General features: G+C 31.6%; 1 long non-coding RNA gene across 1 annotated transcript; it reads right to left on the bottom strand.

The window, feature by feature from the left end:
- Positions 1 to 12,748: 12,748 nt before the first annotated feature.
- On the bottom strand, positions 12,749 to 16,651 carry LOC139516716 (uncharacterized). The gene is made up of 3 exons (XR_011663007.1): positions 16,382 to 16,651; positions 14,761 to 14,900; positions 12,749 to 13,570 (listed from the first exon to the last, which is right to left on the bottom strand). It is a non-coding gene; the product is annotated as an uncharacterized lncRNA (long non-coding RNA).
- Between the last annotated feature and the right edge of the window lie 7,364 nt (positions 16,652 to 24,015).

Raw genomic sequence — 24,015 nt, 5'->3', positions numbered from 1 at the left:
GTGGTTTAAGCTATTTCTAAAGAGAGGGGGCTCCCATCCAGGATAAAAGGCAGAGTTCAAACTAGTTTATGTTCTGATTCAATTGCATTGATCATCAAAAAAATTGTAATGGTTCCCCAGAACCCATGCAGTGTCTGAGATTCACTGTAGCAATCCCTAGTCTTTTTCTTATCTTTTGATTGTTACAGATGCTTCTGTCCAAGTTTGGTAAACATCCAGGATAGTTTATGAATCTAATAAATGTTTTAAAACTTTAACTTCAGATTGTATTTAAGGTTAACTAAGTCCATTTATAAGTAAAATACAGAAAAACAGGAACAAAGTTTTAAATAATTTTCCTTCTAGATACTAGTTTTTGATCGTAAACAAGCTTCTGTCCAAGTTTTTTTTACAAATCCAGAATATTTTAAGAAGTTATTAAAATTTTAAAAACTTTTAACCACAGAGTGAATGTATTGTATCCTGGCATTTATAAGTAAAATATGGAAAAATTAATTTGTCTTATTTACAAAATTTACTTCTGGATACTATCTTCTAATCATAAACAAGCTTCTGTCGAAGTTTGGTAGAAATCCGGAATAGTTTTAGAAAGGAGTGAATATTTGTGATCGGTAACGACGACGCCGCTGACAGAATGTAGGATGACTAGGTCTAATTTTTTTCAACTAAAATTGAAGGCTGGACAAAAAGTATTAATGGTATTTTACATTTACAGTTACATTAAGTTAAATTCCCAGTAAAATATATAATCAGCAAAATGCATAGTATTTTTTTTATTTGAATTGTCTATAAAAGATTCACTTATGATAATTCTTATAACAATACTTCATGGTTTGTTGGAGTAATTAAACTATATTGGCATGTTTTAATTTCTAGAATAAAAACTAAAGAGTACAAAATGGTGAAGTGATAATTTGCACTTCACAATGTCAACAGGAGGAAAAATAATAAATAAAAAATAAAAGAAGGTAATAATGGGAGTCAAGTTTAAAAAGAATGTTAAATAAAATTTGTTGAATAGTGTTTAATCAAATTTTGCAGAGGTACATGCTTCCAATTGGCTTCGCTCAGAGTTACTACCTCTAATTGGGACCACTCTGCCGGGGGTACTGCTTCTAATTAGCTTTAGCAGACAGAGGTATATATGTACTGCTTCCAATTGGCTTCGCAACAAGACAGAGGGTATGTGCTCCCAATTAGCTTCACTAAGAGGTACGTGCTTCCAATTGGCTTCGCTCAGACAAATGTACTATTTCCAGTGTTGAAATGGTACCGTAAGCAAGTCTGTACTACATCCAGCATAGTAAATGGTACATAATTGCAAGTCAAATGTCGTCCAAATTTACAAAAACATATTTTATTTTTACATTCTTGATCCAGTTAAAGATAATTCACATCTACCTTCACTCCCTATTTATAATTTATCCTGATGTTGTCATTGTGAAATGCAAATTATCATTACAAAATTCTGTACTTTCCTGTAATTGCAATCCTGATGATGTGCCATAGGAACCATAATATGTATATCTTATTAAATCACTGTAGCAGTCCCTAAAGTCTTTTTTTATCTTTTAATTGAAAGAAGCTTTTGTCCAAGTTCTGTTCAAGTTTGGTAAAAATCCAGAATAGTTTATGAATCTAATAAATGTTTTAACAAGAGGCTGTCACAACGACAGCAAACCGGATTTATTAACATTTATTTGTGTCCTGTAATTATCACAAGAACCATAACTGATGAACGGTGAAAGTGAAAATCGTCAATATCAAATTTGACATCTATTTTGTCATCAGTATCAACATATTAAAATTTGAAAAGCTTAGGTTGAATGGTTCATGAGTAAATGCAACAACATGAATGGAAACGCCGTTTTTCGATCTTTCAAGAACCATAACTGATGAACGGTTAAAGTCAAAATTGACATTATTGTACTTGACCTCCATTTTGTCATCAGTAACAACATATTAAAAGGAGTAGGTCTGGTAAGACCCCTTTTTGGCCCCAAAATTTAGCAGTTTTACAAAATTGTAAAAATGTAAACTTTATTTATTAATTGAACAGTATAATGTTTCTGTTACATAAATATGGGCTGTTTTTGACAATACAATGCACATATATCGGGTACAAGTACCATTAAGTCATGCTAAATCACTGAAATCTTCACAATTCTAGCATTTTAGTTAAATTTAAGACGGTAATCTTGTAAAACGAAAGTGGCCGCATTCGTGTTCATCCTTAATATTAAAATGTAAGTTGTATTTTATGATTATACATAACATATATAAAGGTTGAGGATAAACACGGATGCGACCACTTTCATTTTTGACAAAAACCATCTGAAAAGTGGCATTTTTTGGCATATTTAGTAGATTTTTCATATTTGAGCTTGAATCGGATCATTTTTAATGACAGAATCAGTTCAAATCTTTCACATAAACTAATTGAATCAAATAAAATAGACACTTAAGAGTTTAAAAAGTGGTCAAAATCTTTCATCAATTGAACCTGAAATTTGAGGCCAAAATCGGTCCTTACCGGACCTACTCCTTTGAAAAGCTTTGGTCGAACAGTTCATGAGTAAATGCACATACATGACTGGAAAAGCCATTTTTCAATCTTTCAAGAACCATAACTCCTGAACGGTAAAAGTCAAAATCATAATTATAAACCAAATATTTACTAAATATTTTTAAATCGAATAAAAATTACATTGATTTTAGAAAAATATGATGTTGAATGGACAAAGAAGACATAAACAAATAGCCTGTTCCCAGAAATTATTTTTAGAATTTTCATCATAAAATTAAAATTTGAAACAAGTTATCTCCCTTGCTTAAATGTAATGGATGTTGCTTATATACAACATTTGAGGCTTAATGATAAAACTTGATTACAATTTTTTTCAAGCAAAAAGTGAATACTGTGGATTAATTCACTATCATTGACAGTTTTTTTTTATTATTATTCATGAGAACCACAAATTTTAGTTTTTCACAAGATTATTTTTTTGGGGATTTGTATGGAGAATTTGTAAAATGTCTGAATGAAAGCATATTATTGGGGATTAGAGTTGAAAAATTAACCCAAGAATGAGATATCTGAAGCAAAATAGATTTTACTACCATTCATCGCTAGGGATGATTATTTAAATTTCTCTGGGAAATGATGATAGTTTTAAGATAAATCAGAATGAAATTTTTTTTTAGGGGGGGGTGTCAAATGATTTAATTAATTGCTTTCCCATTTGGTTAAAGATTTAAGTGATTTTTATAGATAAGAGATACATCCAATTAGATTATAATTTTGAAATGTTACTTTTACTTCACCATTACCTTGTTAGCAATAAGTGCTTTAAAGAAACAAATACTCTGAATATTTGAATTCAATTTAAGATACAAATATACATTTAATTTTTTCGTTTCCAATACATCATAATATGTCAAATACAATTTAGAATTTGATTTAAGACATTTGCTTTTGATATTGTATCAAAAATTATAAAAAATTCAAAGTAGCTTTAAGCTCCAAATTGGTTTTTGTTTAATATTTAAATGACCGTACAAATATCAAATACTTTCATATCAGAATTACATATGAAGATTCCTTTGAAAGCAGAACACTTGAAAACCATAACACCATCCAAAGAACAAATGAAAAAAAACAGAAGAAAAAACCAGACACTAACTCCTGAAAGCTACACCAAAAAGAAACTATGTTATATGTTAGTAAGAGACGCAGCGCTCAAAGCTCAATGTATTTCTGAAATGATAATTTGATATTTGTTTAATCTTCAAAAACAACTTTCAAGATGAACAATAATGTTCAGCTATGAAACTTTAAATGCAAATGACTGTGACCTAAATTTAGTTTCAAGTACAAATGTACTATGTTACTCTCCAATTTGACAATCAAGATGTATTGAAAACAGTAAAAAAATTGGGGAAATTGTTTAATTACAAATCTGAAATTTCAGTTTTTATCCTTTGAAACTGGTGTCTCTACCACCAAAAATTGCATGAATTAATTGCTATGCAAACCAAATTTCAACAACCCAAAAGCACTGGCAATGCAAACAAGACAATGTTTTAAAATGTTTTATTAATATCAGTTGATCATTGGACCCAATGACCTAAAATGTTTTACAACTTAATAAACCTCATCTAAAGTTATTTCAACTATCACCATTTCTACATTAATCAATTTGACAAAATATTATAAACAAATCAAATAAGCGCGGGCTTTCCACTCTGGGTTAATCTCCAACCTCTTTTTTTTTAAGCTTAGACTGTTGTTGCATATTAAAGTATGCCAAATTGAACTACTGAAATTGATGGGCAAATCATTTTACTGCATTCCAGAAGAAAATTTTGTTCAATGGTTTAAAGGGAAAATTCGCGATTTTTTACTTATGGTTTAAATATGTTCATTATGACATAATATATATACTCACAAAGTTTTATCGCTATATGTGCAGTGATAAAGGAGAAATTCAATAATTAATGAAAAAATATTAACTACTTCCTGTAGGTCGTGACGTTTTCTCCTGGTTTTTGCATGCCGGGATTTAAAATACAATCATTAAAAGTCTTGGTTTTTAATCATATTTTACCGTTATCGTAAGCGTGCCGACGACTAATGCTATAACTAATAACCATCCGATAATAAGAAAATAAAACGCACAGTCGTGCAGTTGTACACATTCACGAGTAAAATTTCTATATTTACCGTATATATTTCGAATTATTTTTGTAGACAGCACAAGAAATTATTATAATTATTTTTTTTTTTGCTTAAATTTATACTTTTTGAGACTGATAAAGTGAATAAATTAAAGTATATAACTTAAACTGTTTAGACAATATATAGGTTTACGCTTATTGACCTTTGTCTGTCTACGTTATGACTTTATTTATGCGATGTGTGTATTATTCTTCGACAATACTCGTGAAAGGCCTGTATAAAGGTGAAATGTTATTTGCAGATCGGTAAATAGCTTGGCCTCTAGGGCACACCGTGCCAGGTGTGACTGTCTATTCGGATCAGTGGATTATACGACAGGAGGTCAAGTCTAATATACAAATTTAAAATACATTTTCAAGGTGTTGACAAATACAAGTGAATCGCCGTGGAATTATTTAATTATATTTGGTGCTATTATTTTATTTGAATTCAAAGAAGTTACTAAACTAAGAAATGAACCGGTTTAAGTCTGGAAATTAAATTTAGTTGTCGGAATAAATGATATACACTCTTATCAATTATTTATATTTTTTTATAGGGAAAATAAAACTAGTTTTACACAAGCATTTTAATTGTTCTTAATAGGCAAAAAATGTACGGGAACACTTAAATTAAGACATTTGAAAGCCATGACCAAATGAAAGGTGTACCTGTATTACATTTTTACTTCTAGCGTTATAATTGGCATTTATAGATTTTAGCAGATACCACTATAACACATAGTCTCAGATTCTAGTGAGGTCGGAAGGGTTAATCTTATGAAATTATATAGATTATCTGATATCATTTGGATAATGGAAGAAGCTATACTATAAAAACAAATAAATTTATTACCAATACACTCGAGATCAAAGGTTGTTAATTTTTCTGATCCAGTTAATTTTTACTCACATATTTTTTTATATTTTGATTTGAGCGTGCTTGTTTTTACATGACAGTTTTTTTTCATTTCTCTTATCTCGTTAGACGAAAGCAAACCGGCACAGTATATTCTGCATTTGTATAGTCCGAAGTTTCCCAATTGATATTCTTGTTCTATATGTAAAATGAATGAACAATTATAAAAAACGGCATTCATTTTGAAATATACGTAACAGTTTTCTAGAGTGAAAATGAAGTTACATATGTGAGGGTATAAACGGGACGAACTGATTAAAAATAACGGGACCAACAATTATATAGCAAAACGGAAGAATAGGTGCTGAAATATAAATAAAAGTAAAATTTAATTTGGTCTATACCTATTCTTATAACCACTCTTTTTTGTTAAGATTTTGTACACAGGCTGTAGATCACATCACGGACAGTTTCGTATTGGTATGGTATATTTTATAAGTTTTACCTGAGCACACCTGGTTCACTCGCAATCACGCACGTGATTCATTGACCTTGTTCATTGTGTATTAAATTAAACAAGCCTGTCAGGAAGTCGACCGTAAGAATACCCGAATATGTCATTTTTACAATACCCCGGTAATTACCGGTATTAAGCCATGCTGAATACAAGAAGACAAGTTTTTAAACGTTGGTCAAGTTAGATCAAAACCCAAAATAATCTAAAAATATACGTTAGAAAAAAGCATTTAAAAAAACTTTTACAGCAAAGATAAATCTCAGTTTATAATTCCTCCACAATAAGTATCTCCGGACTTTTTTCACTTTATTGAGACTACTTTTACATTATTATAGCATAAATACTATATAATACTTGAAACTGCATCTCGGTGCCAAAAATGTAAATTTAGTGACGAGCTAAAACCAATAAAATTGAGAATGGAAATGGGGAATATACGATCTTTTGTCATTTACAGCTTTGCAACCTGACTTCACCATTGTACGCTGAATATTTAACCCTCTAAAAAAATTAAGATTAATTTTTTGAAATATTCTTATCAATCTAAGTGAACCATTACTTGATTTGATGATTTTGGAAACTATGTAGACTTCTTCCATTACTTGGTCGGGTAGAACATCCATCAGTTTGACAAGTCATTTGAACACTGATTAACGGACATGTCATGCTGGATACTAGGACTTTGTGGTAATTAGATATCTGTGGTCATTAGTTTTCAAGATGGCGTCTTCCTGAGAATTGAGAGTCGATTTTAAAAATCTAATAACTCACTTATCTAGACGAATAAACCTTTAATATTTTGGGAATATGCTTATTTATTTAGGATAATCGGCTGTTGTTTGCTCTATGGTCGGGTGGTTGTCGCTTTGACATATTCACCATTTCCTTTCTCAATTTTATAATATCAAATTTTAATTTTTTTGCGAATTTTCCCTTTAATAATCGGGGACGCTTTTTGTGTATGTTGTAATCAAATGAAATCAATCTTCTTTCGGAGTTTATTATTTAATTTCCAGTTTTTATAGTACTTTCTAAATTGTATCTATACATCACTATTGAATGCCCGATTTAAAAAAAAAAAAATTCCGGTCAAAATTCCAACTACGTTGTTCCCATGAAATGCTAACTAAAAATACTGTCATCTATGTATTCAAACTGAATATGTTCTAAAGGAAAATACTTTTTGGTAAGTTTTAAATATTAAATGAAACTTATTCAAGAATCCACCGACAAGAATGTAATCAGTACCACTTGGATTTATATTGGCATATTTATATATATCTCGATATTTTTTTAATTATGAGAATAAAGAAGGTGTTATGCTATTATTAATCAAATGATCATTTGGCTTCTGTAATAAATAACATGAGGAAAACTTTTATAATTAAAAATGGCTCTTCATAATCCAGAAACATTGTTAAAAATTTTGATGGTCAATATTTGTGATAATCATAAATGATTTTGTTTTATATATAAATATTAACTAATTTTAGAAATTCAGAATCAAATTCAATCACATTTTCCCAATTACTAAATGCTTCTTCCATAAAATAGTGGAGGAGGCTTTTTCACCTGGGCAAACTGATTTCAATTCAGATAGAATCACATTTAAGCAGTATATATTAATAATAAAATACCCAAGGTTTAATAATGTACCCCCTCAACTTTCCCAAGAGTAAAATATACATGAATTTTGATCTTGGCATAGTGTACTTGAATTTTACTTCACAAATTTAGAGCAAAATTGCATCACTTAGTTGAAATACCTTATCGTATCGAAACCTTCATTTCATACGAGTTACCTCCCCTTCTAATTTAGTGAATTTTTATTTCACTACTCAGTGGCGAATCCAGAATTTTTCATGAGGGGGTCCGCTCCAGTCATGCTACAGTGATTCCTTATATAATCTTCCCACAAAAAGGGGGGGGGGCAAGGCTCCCTGGATCCACCTATGCTACTGTCATTCAAGATATCAGTGTTTTCATGTAAACCCGAGTCATTATTTGTTATTTTACCTTAGATTTCTGTAAAAAAAGATACATTATTAAATTTTGGAACAGTTCAATTGTAAAAATTCATAGAAGCATATCTTAATTTACTCCAAAAAATATAGAAAATTGTTATTTATAATCTTTTATTTAACACATTTAATAATTTGGTTATGCATGAAAAGGTTTGAACATTTCTTTTTTCATTCATTGATTAAAGTAAATTAACATTTCCAATTTTTTTTTCTATTCAAGAAATTATTTACTTATTATATTAAGTAAAACATTTTGAAGAAAGAGATGAAAAAACACATAAAAAATTCATGTTGCATTTTGACAATTTTTGATAGAAAAAATGGAGCAAAGAATGAAAAAAAAACATTTAACTTAAACAATTAGTAAATAAGTTAACATATCAAATACTTGCTACCATTCTGTGGTGCCTGAGATCACCCTTTTTTTTTGTTGGTGCTTGGTGTCTGCGATCATTCCTGGTCTTTGGTAAGGTTGGTGTGTTGTGCCTGAATCATCCCTGGTCTTTGGTAAGGTTGGTGTGTTGTGCCGGAATCATCCCTGGTCTTTGGAAAGGTTGGTGCTTGGTGCCTGAGATCATCCCTGGCTCTTTAGTTTGGTTGGTGCATGGTGCCTGAAAACCTCTCAGGTCTTCGGTTGGGTTGGTGCTCTTTGCCCTAGTTCATGCCTGTTCTTTGTTTTGGTTGGTGCTCCGTGCTGGAGATCATCCCTGGTCTTTGGTTGGATTGGTGCTTGGTGCTCTCAGGTCTTTGGTTGGGTTGTTGCTGTACAATATTTTGTTATCAGTGTGGACAATTTTCTGTCATTTCTTTTGGTTATGTTTTGTCTCGTCTTTTTTCACCACATGGTTTAATATTGGCCCTTTGGTATATTCCTTTTTTGTGTATCTCTTGTTTATCATTGTACCCGACTGTTTGAATTTTTAGGATAATTGTAGAAATGCTATTAGCGATATGCTATTCCTAGATGTTCCAGGACATGAATAACTTCTTGATTACACTGTGTGTGCTGCTTCATTGAAAAAGGGTGAAAATTAATGTGTCTGGTGTGTTAAATTTTGTGAGGTAGGATATTTCTGGTGTTCCTCCAAATTTGTACACCAGTTAATACTTCTGATTGATTTTTTCTGTGTGTTTTATCTCATTGACAAAAATACACAAAAAGACGGAAATAATAAATACCGTATACCTATACATCTTTGTAAGAACTCTGAAATGGATATGAAGAAGAGCGATTAGTAATTTATCACTTCCATCAAAGAAAAGGACATACAGAAATCTATATGCCACTTTTCTTCATCTGTTACAACATAGCCATACTCTGGGTCTATGGATGAGGTTGCATCTACAACAAAAAAAAATGTAAATTATTAGTGTTGGAGAACGTTGGTGTCATTTCCATCAAATGGGTCCATGACTGAAACATCCTCCCGGCTGCATCTGTAAAAAAAAATCTGTAGTGTGTTGGAGAACGTTGGTGTCACTTTCATCAAACGGGCCCTTTAACAAGCTCATGGTAGAGTGATCTTGTTACTATTGTATAGTGCTGCGGAAACTATGCGCTACCCTCCCTGGTCTAGTACAACGGAGTCTATTCAAGGTCTATGACTGTAACATCCCCCTGCTGCAATCTGCAAAATTCAAAATTATAAAATTAAACATCTGTTGGTGAACTCTGAAAAGAAACATAAATACATATACAACATTACACATATATAAGAATAAAATCAATTAAACTTTATTTTATTTTCTTTGAGGTAAATTTCAAAAATTAAATATATATTTTTTTAAATTAACTTTTTTTACTTTATTTTTAGTGTAGCTCTTGTTGATCATTATACCGGACTGCTTACTATTAGAGATATTCTATTTCTAGATGTTCAAGGACATGCATACATTCTTGATTACACTGCGTATGCTGCTTCAATGAAAAAAGGTGAAAATAAGATGTTGTGTTTAATTTTGTGAGGTAGGATATTTTTTGTGTTCCAGGGTGTTCTGTCTCAAATTACACCAGTTTTAAAACACTTCGGATTGATTTGTTCTGTATGTTTTCTCTCATTGACAAAAACACACAAAAAGACAAAAATAATAAATATTGTATACCTTAACATCTTTGTAAGAACTCTGAAATGAATATAAATAAGAAAGATTAGTAATTTATCACTTTTATACAAAGAAATGGACATACAGAAATCTATATGCCACTTTTCTTCATTTGTTACAACATAGCCATACTCTAGGGTCTATGACTGAGGTTGCATCTAAAACAAAAAAAAAATTGTAAATTATTAGTGTTTGAGAACGTTGCATGACTGAAACATCCTCTCGGCTGCATCTGTAAAAAAAAATCTGTAGTGTGTTGGAGAACGTTGGTGTCACTTTCATCAAACGGGCCCTTTAACAAGCTCATGGTAGAGTGATCTTGTTACTATTGTATAGTGCTGCGGAAACTATGCGCTACCCTCCCTGGTCTAGTACAACGGAGTCTATTCAAGGTCTATGACTGTAACATCCCCCTGCTGCAATCTGCAAAATTCAAAATTATAAAATTAAACATCTGTTGGTGAACTCTGAAATGAAATATAAATAAATATACAACATTACATACGGGCATATAAGAAAAAAATCAAGTAAACTTTATTCTATTTTCTATAAAGTAAAATTCAAAATTTAATTAACTTTTTTTTACTTTATTTTTCCATGAAATTTAGCATTGTAACTGCTGTAAAAGTACCAAAACTATTGCCATTTGGCTTAGTTAGTCTGTTTCTTATGTTACCTTTTCTGACATGGGACACAGACTTCTTTTTAATTGAGTTTTACTGTGTGAATTGTTTTTTCTATGTTGGCTCCTAGAGGTATACCGGTAGGTGTGGGTTGAGATCTCTCAAACCTGTTTAACCCACTGTATTTATGCACCTGTCTCTAGTTAGAACCCTCTGGCCTTTGTTAGTCTTGTATGTTTTTTTTAGTTTTAGTTCATTTATGTTTTTGAGTTTAGTATGACATCCACTTTTACTGAACTAGTACACATTTTTGTGTAGGGCCTGCTGAAGCCTGCCTCCTGATGCTGAGTTTTCTGGTTGAGTTGAAGAGCCATTAGTGGCCTACGGCTGTTTTCTGCTCTTTGGTTGGGTTATTGTCTCTGACATTATTTTCAATTTTGTATAAGATTTGTATTTTTTGTTGGAAAAACCAGTCACCAAACCTGTTGTGTGCGGTGGCTCCCTTGTTTCATATTTTTATTTTGACATTCTGTTCTTTTTATTATCTGACCAAGCTGAGCAACCGTCTACTACAATGGTACCTATTAAATGTTGCATGCATGCAGACCAAAATGAGGTTAAATTATAGTCTTGGAAAAAAAATAATAAATTAGCAATGTTTTTAGCTCATTTTTACAAAATTTAACTAAACAGACTGCTACCCGTTAGTTTTCCCACTTGAATGGTTTTTCACTAGTAATTTTGGGGCCCTTTATAGCTTGTTGTTCAGTGTGAGCGAAGGCTCTATGTTGAAGGACGTTCATTGACCTATAATGGTTTACTTTTATAAATTGTTATTTGGATGGAGAGTTGTCTCATTGGCACTCACACTACATCTTCCTATATCTACTTGCTAATTGCAGGTCATTACTTCATTATTCTACTTTAATTTATGTTAATAAATGCCTCTTAATGTATTTTTTCAAACTTTTAAAAAGTGAATGGAAGCTGACACAAATACACAAGATAATTAAGTAATTTTTTTTTAACAATTTCAGGCTCCTATGTGTATAACACATCAAACCTTAAGCTTAGCTTTACAAATTTGATGGTATCTTTATTGTTTTTTTTAGTGAAAGTGACAAGCTCCTTGTGAAAAAAGCATATTCTAATATTGCACAAACCATAAGCCTTGCTATCATCAGTAAATTTGGTGAAAATATTAAAATCAAATCTTCTTATCATGCAGAAAAAGTTATGCTGCACTTTGTTCAAACTCATTTATACTCTTCAGAAACTAAAAAAAAATCAGTCAAAGTCAATCAAATGTTTAGCATTGACAATGCATTGAACATTTCAATAGAACTAACATACATAAGGTCTTTATGACTCAAGAGGTCAAAGCCCATGAAACAACCAACAATGACAAAATGCTTTCCATGACCTCAACCAAGTCATCACTTAGGCCATTCAACTTCAATAAACATTTTGTTTGTCTTAGTCAAAGTCAAAGTGCAGTGCTAGTCAAATAGTCTCAACAGAGTAGAAATGAGTAAAAAAAATTAATATTAAATGTTTTTGAAGATAATTGAACATTTTTAAAATGATATTTATTTCAAGATGTAGGACACACATTGGACATTTTATTGTGCTGATTTTGGTCTTTATGCTGTGGTATTTTATTAGAAGAATGGCATCCTACATCTTAGTCTTGGAATTTATTTTGGAAAATGAAAAAAAAGATTTTTGTTGATGTAAGCATGGCAAAAGGCAATTTAATGTAAACAATTTCTGTATTTCTTTTATCTTAGATATCAATTACAGATATGACGGGGGATAGGACCTTTATCGGGACTCCGGGATTGGGTGTTTTTAACCTTGGGATGTTGGGATTGACCCTTCCAAGATTTATTTAAATTTGGGACCTCAGGATTTTGAGTTTTTAAGCCCAGGATTTCAGGATAAGTTTTCAGAATTATGATCCATGTGGTCACAGTTATCTCCCATTGATTAACGGTAAGCTTCATCAAAACAACTCCATTCACTTGTTAAATTTTGAAAAATGACCAGAGCAACTGAATTAATTTTAAAGACCATTGAGGTAGTTGCCATTTTACTCAATAATAAGAGTGACATTTTTCTCTTGCAGGGGAGTCAAGATTTCCAATTATTTTGTTGTTTGTTAATTGCATCTGGCATTTTTTTTTTAAAGATTAACAAATTACCTTATTCAAAATTTGAAACCCTTCAATTTGAAAAGTTTTCTGTATGAAATTTTGTAGTTTGGTTAGGCATTGCACAAAAAGGGTAGGCTTTATATAAAAAAAAGTTTCACCCTGCAACATGCTCATGTGCTTAGGTCAGATATTGGTGTGTATGTAAGTTATTTGTTAGTCTGTTCATTTTACTCACATATCTTTTACTTTTTGTGCTGACATTTTGGATGATTTACAAGTTCATGTATTGTATAAACATCAGTCTATAGTTGAAGACCTGTAGATGTCTTTGGTTATTTATTTTCATTGGGTAGCTGCCTTGTTGATTTATACCCTACACCCCCCTTTTTTCATAATGATGCATAATATCTAACCAACAAAAAAAATACTCACCAAGTTTGATTATAGATGAGGTTCTTACCATAATATTTGGTAATCCCAGATATATACTTAACAGCTGTCTTACTGTTCCCATTGCTTACTCTTCAAGGTCATCAATCTCTCTTCTGCTCTCTGCTCAGTTGTTGGCTCCTCTAAAACATCATTTCTTTTTAATAAATATGAAAGAATGGAACTTAAAACTCTATATTATTTATCATTCTTTATAAATCTTGGTTGGTTGGCCGGGTCACCGGACACATTTTTAAAACTAGATACCCCAATGATGATTGTGGTCAAGTTTGGTTTAATTTGGCCCAGTATTTTCAGAGAAGATTTTTTGTAAGTATTAACGACCACGGACTACAGACGACAATGACGGACGTCAAGTGATGAGAAAAGCTCACATGGCCCTTTAGGCCAGGTGAGCTAAAAAAGAGTTCTTAACTTATATTACCTTATAACTTATAATGATAACTTTCATTGATAAAATGTATGTCTGTATAAATGACTTGTATATATATATCAATAGCAACAAAAAGTATATTTTCATACATTTAATTTTTTTTAAAACTTATTCAAACTTTTGAGTGAAAATGATAAATTTTGTGCAAATTGATTATATATGAGATGAAGAACAGCAATAAAAGCACTTTTCCTTTCTTTTGTTTGTTTATTTATGCTGTCTATGTACTGATTTTGTGTTCTGGGTGGATATTCCTGTGTGTATATTCTTTGTTTACCTATTAAACTGAAGCACTAGGTCTATCAAAGATGAATACCGCTGTATACTTTAATGTCCAAATCATAATAGTAGTCAAATCTGAGAAAAGTTTATCAAAAAGAATTTTTGGAGAAATTCATCATCAAAAAACTAATCCAGAAGCTTTCAGTCTCAAACATTTATGATTTTTTTTTTTAGGTATATTTAGTTTAGATCACCACAGAAACTTACAATCTAATTGTTAATATACATATAGTACAACATATTATCGCTATTTTGTGCATTTTTCCTTTGATCTTTTTTTTGTGATAATTTTCATCTCATGCTTCTCGCTTGAGATGGAAAATTATCGATAGAAACTAAGCATGTACGTGGCGTTGCTAACGAAACTGACATGAAATTGACAACGTCATCATAGGTAAAATAGCGATAAAAAGATTATCATTGTTCATCTCAACTCGGTTGCCTTTCTCGCTTTCGCCGTTCCGGCTCAAGCGAGAAAATCGATCTCGTTGAGATGATCACTGATAATCTATAATTATCAGATAAACCTGCTAGTAATCCGGATGGTAAAATAAAAAAAAAATTGATTAAGTTTTGTAATAAACTATTTGACTATACCTGTATTCACTTGGTCTACTGTATCAAGGGAAATCAACATGTTTGTGAAATGAAGTTGATATTCTGTCTTGCTTTCCTAGATGCATCTGACTACCAATTTAGATTTTAGATGACTAGGTTTGTTACTAAGTGTCAAAGTACTGAAAAGAAACATTTAATATTAAAATTATTCCAGAAAATATGTTGCAAACAAAAAGTATCTGTGTTTAGTGTACCCATACCTTCCCTAAAGTTTTGTTGGGATTTTTTTTGATCTAGCAATGCTGCTCCCATATACTATTTGAGTCTATTGACCCTACAATACAAGGTTTTCAACATAGAAGTTTTCAGTAAGTTTTGCCAACCAGTTCAAAAATTTTACCCAAATTTGATTGGTTAAACTGTTAATTGTTCTCTAGACAGATACATGACAATGTGAGCTCTATTCTTCTTGTTATATTTGCCACTGGACATTTTATTTGATGTATTTTCTTAAAAGGACAAATGTTCTACTTTTTTATATTTTATTTGCCCTGTACCAAATAAATCCGTGAAAATTAGTATCCAACGAATATTAATGATCGAATCCGCAATAACTGTTTAGTGTATATAGAAAGGACAGACCACCTAATAATAAATTACTTCGCTGAGCAAACAGTTGGGACAAAAATGGACAATATTAGCACTAATAATTGATACAGGTCTGAATTTGGATTGCAATTAAATATTTGACACATTATAGGTTTGTGAAATAGAATAACTGTAGTCAAAGAACTTAGAATTGAATTTATATTAAATATTTTCCTTTTACTGCTGTTCACTATGCTGTTGCGAATTGATTGGATTAACTCCCTTACACTGCTTTAAAAATGTCTTTATTGTCCATTAACCAGGAAACCCTTGTTTTCCCCCTTTTTTGCCCCCAATTCCTAAATGGTTTGAGCCATAACCCCCATAACCAATCCTATCCCTTTGTGGTACAAAAAACTTGTGGTATAATTTCAGACAGACAGACAGCCGGACGGCCGGAGACTGTACATTTGTATACTATAATATGTCCCATCAAAATTTTGACCGGAATATAGTCTAAAACTCTTCTAGTTTATTAAATCAATAAGAACAGACAAATCATGTATCCCAGCTCTCAAAAAAGATGGTAACCTCATAACTGCCATCATTGAAAAAGTCATTCATGATCAATTTCAGTCGGATATCACATCAGAACCAAATAACACCATAAAGGACCTACTGAACATCCAAATATATTCCACACCTAACCATATCAACACCTGGCAGTATACATAACTTCTGAAAAACATAAAACCTTACAAAGTCTTTCAAAGCCACCAGCGAACAGTATGTATACTCATTGAATGTCAATGGAATATACTGTGGATTTATTTTTATTCGTTGGATACCATTTATCACGGTTTTCGTGGGTACAGTTGAACCACAAATCTAAATGTTCAACGAATTATAAATTATTTATAGGCATAAATTGTATGCAGAGATTGGTAAAACCACAAATTAAATATCCACGAAAATGTAAGTTTTCCTCTCCACGAAAAATTGATACCCATGAAAATAAATGAATTCACAGTATTGTTTATATATATCAAAAGGAGAAGTTGAAAATACTGACCTTATGTTTTTATAAAAGTAAAATTAAGCTGTCCACCAAATATAAATACAAATTATTTCATAGAACGAATTGAACAGCCATTGACAGCATACACTACTCAGTTCAAAATAAATCCAATTCTAATCAAACAATAGAATTTCCCTCCAAAATAGACATATGACTTAATTAACCAATTATCATACAGAACAGAGTTTTCATAACACAAACTAGTAAAACCTAGAGAGTTACTAACCAATCTATCAAAACTCACTGAGCCATGAAGGAAGTCTTACAATAAATATAACCACTGATGCATGACTAAAAACTACTCAATAAAAACTAAGAATTAACTCTATCAAACTTTTCTAGTAATAAATTATATCAAAATCTAATCCAAAAATAAAAATATCAAAAATTGCAAGTTACCACATACACCATGTAGAGATTGTTAGTTTGTTGTTTGATAAATGTTCAGTGGCAAACATTTCATACATATTAAGGATGTAGACAAATTATTAATGATCTAATGAAAATCAGACCACCTGCCATGGGAAAGAGGTAGTGCCAATTAATAATCCTTTGGAATACATGTATATAAACACATTATTGTAAATCTAAACAGTTTAATAGGTAGGGCCAATACCCTTTAAATTCATTTAATTCACCATTGCAAACTTTACCAATTTAGTAGGGCCAATACCCTTTAAATTCATTTAATTCACCATTGCAAACTTTATCAATTTAGCCAGGGTCTTTGAATTTATTTAAATACACCATTGCCAACTTAACCAATGTAGGTAGGGCCAATTCCACTTTGAATTCATTTAATTCACCATTGCAGACTTTACCAATTTGGTAGGGCCAATTCCCCTTTGAATTCATTTAATTCACCATTGCAGAGTCTTTACCAATTTGGTAGGGCCAATTCCCCTTTGAATTCATTTAATTCACCATTGTAAACTTAAGCAATTTAGACAGGGCTATAAGCTATGAATTAATTTAAATTCACTTTTGCCAACATTACCAATTTAGGTAGGGCCAATTCCACTTTGAATCTTACTATGAAGGGAACAAAGTTCAATGAAAATCAGAACTTAAATTGTTTCTGATTGACATGCTGATCATCAATATTTTAATGTGATCAAGGAACAGTTATAAAATAAATTTATTATAGAATATTTATGTAAATTCAATGTTCTGGCCACTATCCCTAGACCCCCCCCCCCAAAAAAAAAAATTAATTCCTTCAATATATCCTGTTCCATAACATTAATTTCACAATGTTTACCAATTGAGTGTCAAAACTCCCTATTTACATCAACAACACACATTGTACAACCACAGGAGTACAACCCCCCTTTTTTAAACCAATCAAACGAACCTGAAATTCAAAAGACTTATAATCATTTACTAGTAGATATTTGTATAGAGGAACTACAATATTAACCCACAACAAAGGCTTTCTGAGGTATCAACCTTAGTTTAGCACGTGTTACGGTGTACCACATCATGTGACTGTGTATGTTTTCCTTCTGGGTTCTGGGGATGAATTGATGCAGGGAAATGAAACAAAGCCTCCGAGGCTTTCTTAGTTTTATATGGTACTGCATGGTATATGGTTTTATTCAGATTGAACATTTGAATAAAAACTGAAGTCTGGGACGGATCCAGTCATTTTTAAAAGCGGTTCCCAATCCAGGCTAACTTGAGGGGGTCCAACTATATATCCCCATTCAAATGCATTGATCGTTAACAAAAAAAGGGGTGTCCATCCACAAGCACTGTCTAAGAAAAAAAAGCAGTGTCTGTGGGTCCATCCCCCGGGACCCCCTCTGAATCCGCCACTGAGTATGATTGATTGATTCTTGGTGTTTTAACGTCAATTTTAAGCGCCACTGTTGGGCTGTTACGTGGCCGCCAGCTTTCATTGGTTGAGGAAGATGGAGTGGGGGCACAGGTTCTCGTCTCAGAATTGTTTTTTCTATTAATAACTAGTGTCCTTGCTACATCTTTTAGGGTCAGAAAACAATCTGTTCTTTTTTAGTTTACCTTATGTTCTTCGTTTTTTTTGGTATTGATACCCAAGTCAAACATTTGAAGATTTTGAAGATTGATATTGGAGGGGGGGCAAGGGGTTTAACTGTTATGCTGTTATGGGGCAATTTAATTCTTTGTTATCTGTTATTTTGAAAATATATTTGCTGTTAGCTGTTATTGTCTTATTCTTTGTTAGCTGTTATTGGGCTTTTAGTTTTTTTTGTTATCTGTTATTGTGATAATGTATTTGCTGTTAACTGTTATTGAAAATTGGAATGTTAGCATTTTTTTGACAGTCAATATTCGGTATAAATTGAAGATCATTGGCCACTGGGGTCTACCACTACTAATATGTTTGTCCCGTATTCAGAGAAGGATTCCATTAACATATACCCATCACAGAAGTGAGGTCCAGGACAATTCAAGTATATCTTATGATTATCATTTGTAATAAATTCCATTTTTTTTATGAATGTGTATTTAGAATTATCTTAATTTTTTGTATGAGAATAATGTTCCTTGTTTTCCGTACGAACATATTAAATTAAAACAATTCTTAATATGACAAAAAGGAAAACATATGGCCAGGAATATCTGACAAGGATCTCAATTAAGGACTAGGTCCTAACAACCACTTAACCTTTTATATAATATGGTACATAGACTCAGCTCTGTGATTCTTTTCAAAGCAGAACCAAATGCATTGTACAATGAAAGTTCCAACCATGTACTTGGGTCCGAAGCTGCACATAACTCATTACAAACAAAGATTTATTTCGTTTCAAGCCATTGTTTCCCTACTAAACTATGTATTCTACTTACTAGTACACTTGGAACAATCAAAAACCTCAGCTGATAAAAAATTGTTCAAATAAGGCCTTTGAAAATAGTGGAATAAATTGCTTTTAGAGTGTCAAAATTCGTTCAAAGTACTTGATAAATTGCATGCTTATAATTGGTGCTTTTGATTTTTCTACCCTATATACCACTTTGCCTCAAAGTTTTATTAAGAAAAATTCACACACCTCATTGAATGGTCATTTAGAAAAAGTCAGAATATTCAAACTCTTTTAGGTCACTTTTTTGATTAGCAACAAAGGGAGCTTCAGTCAATATATATAAACAATACACCAAGGTTTCATGAGAACTGCTGAAAACATTTTTGTGTTAATGTCTGAAAACTGGAAAATCACCCCTTTTTAATTAATAAAACCCGTAAACTCGGAAACGTAAAATCTAAAATTTATAAAAATTGAAAGTTACCTCATGTTAATAGATATAAAGAATTCACCAAAATTCCTTGCTTTGTGAAAGCATTTTTGAGATATTATCAGAAAACTGAAAAAAACCCACCAATTTTATTGAATAAAAACCCATTACCCAGAAACTTTAAATTTAAAATTTATAAAAAAAAAAGAAAAAAAAGGGAGCTCACGTCAATAGATATAACCAATTTCCCAAAGTTTAATGAAAATGGTTAAAGAGTTTTTGAGTTAATGTCCGACATGTTGACAACAGACGGACAACACTATACCATAATACGTTCCGTAAACGAGCGTATAAACAAGAATGTGTCCAAAGTACACGGATGCCCCACTCGCACTATCATTTTCCATGTTCAATGGACCGTGAAAATGGGTAAAAAATATAATTAGGCATCAAAATTAAAAAGATCATATCATAGGGAATTTTGACCCCCCTGCGGTATATTTAAACCCCTCACTCTAGGCCTTTAATTTCAGAAATTTTGGCAATGTTGTTAGAATACACAAATAAGTAGTTTGTATGTATTTAACTTGCTGGAAAAGATATTCTGAAAATGTTACTTTGCCATGGTAAAATGTATTTTGACCCCCTGCGATATATATTGAACCCCTTACTCTAGACAATTCAAAAAATTCTGGCAATTTTAACTCTTATATGTAGTTAATATACACAAATAAGCAGTTTGTATGTATTAAACTTGCTGGAAAAGTTATTTTGAAAATTTTACTTTGCCATGGTATTTTGACCCTCCTGCAGTATATTGTACCCCCTACTCTAGACCTTTAATTTCAGAAATTCTAGCAATTCGAACTCTACTATGATGTTAGAATTCACCAATAAGTAGTTTGTATGTATTTAACTTGCTGGAAAAGATAATTTTAAAATTTTACTTTGCCATGGTATTTTGACCACCTGCGATATATTGGATCCCTAACTCTAGACAATTCAAATAATTCTGGCAATTTTAACTCTTATGTGTAGTTAATATACACAAATAAGCAGTTTGTATGTATTAAACTTGCTGGAAAAGTTATTTTGAAAATTTTACTTTGCCATGGTATTTTGACCCCCCTGCGGTGTATTTAAACCTCTCACTCTAGGCCTTTAATTTCAGAAATTCTGGCAATTCGAACTCTTTTGTGTAGTTAGAATACACAAATAAGTAGTTTGTATGTATTTAACTTGCTGGAAAAGATATTCTGATAATTTTACTTTGCCATGGTAAAATGTATTTTGACCCCCTGCGATATATTGAACTCCTTACTCTAGACAATTCAAAAAATTCTGGCAATTTAAACTCTTATATGTAGTAAATATACGCAAATAAGCAGTTTGTATGTATTAAACTTGCTGGAAAAGTTTTTTTGAAAATTTTACTTTGCCATGGTATTTTGACCCCCCTGCGGTATATTGAACCCCTTACTATAGGCCTTTAATTTCAGAAATTCTGGCAATTCGAACTCTTTTATGTAGTTAGAATACACAAATAAGTAGTTTGTATGAATTTAACTTGCTGGAAAAGATATTTTGAAAATTTTACTTTGCCATGGTATTTTGACCACCTGCGATATATTAAAACCCTTACTCTAGACAATTCAAAAACTTCTGGCAATTTTAACTCTTATATGTAGTTAATATACACCAACAAGTAGTTTGTATGTATTAGACTTGATGGAAAAGATATTTTGAAAATTTTACTTTGCCATTGTATTTTGACCCCCCTGCGGTATATTGAACCCCCTACTATAGGCCTTTAATTTCAGAAATTCTGGCAATTCGAACGAACTCTTTTATGTAGTTCGAATACACAAATAAGTAGTGTTTATGTATTTAACTTGCTGGAAAAGATATTTTGAAAATTTTACTTTGCCATGGTATTTTGACCCCCCTGCGGTATATTGAACCCCCTACTCTAGGCCTTTAATTTCAGATATTCTAGAAATTCGAACTCTTTTATGTAGTTAATATACACAAATAAGTAGTTTGTATGTATTTTACTTGCTGGAAAAGATATGTTGAAAATTTTACTTTGCTATGGTTTTTGACCCCTTGCGATATATTGAACCCCTTACTCTAGACAATTAAAAAAATTCTGGCAATTTTAACTCTTATATGTAGTTAATATACACCAACAAGCAGTTTGTATGTATTAAACTTGATGGAAAAGTTATTTTGAAAATTTTACTTTGCCATGTTATTTTGACCCCCCTGCGGTATATTGAACCCCCTACTCTAGACCTTTAATTTCCAAAAATCTGGCAATTCTAACTCTTTTATATAGTTAGAATACACAAATAAGCAGTTTGTATGTATTAAACTTGCTGGAAAAGTTATTTAGAAAATTTTACTTTGCCATGGTATTTTGACCCCTCTGCAGTATATTGAGCCCCCTACTCTAGACCTTTAATTTCCAAAAATCTGGCAATTCTTACTCTTTTATATAGTTAGAATACACAAATAAGCAGTTTGTATGTATTAAACTTGCTGGAAAAGTTATTTTGAAAATTTTACTTTGCCATGGTATTTTGACCCCCTGCAGTATATTGAACCCCCTACTCTAGGCCTTTAATTTCAGAAATACTGGCAATTCTAACTCTTTTATGTAGTTTATATACATCAACAAGTAGTTTGTATGTATTAAACTTGTTGGAAAAGATATTTTTAAAATTTTACTTTGCCATGGTATTTTGACCCCCCTGCAGTATATTGTACCCCCTACTCTAGACCTGTAATTTCCAAAAATCTGGCAATTCTTACTCTTTTATGTAGTAAGAATACACCAATAAGTAGTTTGTATGTATTTAACTTGCTGGAAAAGATATTTTGAAAATTTAACTTTGCCATGGTATTTTGACTCCCCTGCAGATATTGAACCCCTACTCTAGACTTTTAAAATCCAAAAATCTGGCAATTCTTACTCTACTATGATGTTAGAATTCACCAATAAGTAGTTTGTATGTATATAACTTGCTGGAAAAGATAATTTTAAAATTTTACTTTGCCATGGTATTTTGACCACCTGCGATATATTGAACCCCTTACTCTAGACAATTTCAGAAATTCTGGCAATTTTAACTTTTATGTGTAGTTAATATACACAAATAGGCAGTTTGTATGTATTAAACTTGCTGGAAAAGTTATTTTGAAAATTTTACTTTACCATGGTATTTTGACCCCCCTGCGGTATATTTAAACCCCTCACTCTAGGCCTTTAATTTCAGAAATTCTGGCAATTCAAACTCTTTTATGTAGTTAGAATACACAAATAAGTAGTTTGTATGTATTAAAATTGCTGGAAACGATATTCAGAAAATTTTACTTTGCTATGGTAAAATGTATTTTGACCCCCTGCGATATATTGAACCCCTTACTCTAGACAATTCAAAAAATTCTGGCAATTTTAACTCTTATATGTAGTTAATATACACAAATAAGCAGTTTGTATGTATTAAACTTGCTGGAAAAGTTATTTTGAAAATTTTACTTCGCCTTGGTATTTTGACCCCCCTGCAGTATATTGAACACCCTACTCTAGACCTTTAATTTCCAAAAATCTGGCAATTCTTACTCTTTTATGTAGTGAGAATACACCAATAAGTAGTTTGTATGTATTAAACTTGATGGAAAAGATATTTTGAAAATTTTACTTTGCCATGGTATTTTGACCCCCCTGCAGTATATTGAACCCCTTACTATAGGCCTTTAATTTCAGAAATTCTGGCAATTCGAACTCTTTTATGTAGTTAGAATACACAAATAAGCAGTTTGTATGTATAAAACTTGCTGGAAAAGTTATTTTGAAAATTTTACTTTGCCATGGTATTTTGACCCCCCTGCAGTATATTGAACCCCCTACTCTAGACCTTTAATTTCCAAAACTCTGGCAATTCTTACTCTTTTATGTAGTGAGAATACACCAATAAGTAGTTTGTATGTATTAAACTTGATGGAAAAGATATTTTGAAAATTTTACTTTGCCATGGTATTTTGACCCCCCTGCAGTATATTGAACCCCTTACTCTAGGCCTTTAATTTCAGAAATTCTGGCAATTCGAACTCTTTTATGTAGTTAGAATACACAAATAAGTAGTTTGTATGTATTTAACTTGCTGGAAAAGATATTTTGAAAATTTTACTTTGCCATGGTATTTTGACCCCCCTGCGGTATATTGAACCCCTTACTCTAGACAATTAAAAAAAATCCTGGCAATTTTAACTCTTATATGTAGTTAATATACACCAACAAGTAGTTTGTATGTATTAGACTTGATGGAAAAGATATTTTAAAAATTTTACTTTGCCATGGTATTTTGACCCCCCCCCCCCCCCCTGCGGTATATTGAACCCCTTAG

This window comes from Mytilus edulis, chromosome 3 (assembly GCF_963676685.1).
Source record: "Mytilus edulis chromosome 3, xbMytEdul2.2, whole genome shotgun sequence".
Taxonomy (NCBI): Eukaryota; Metazoa; Mollusca; class Bivalvia; order Mytilida; family Mytilidae; genus Mytilus; species Mytilus edulis.
This window is presented reverse-complemented; position numbering and strand designations above follow the sequence as displayed.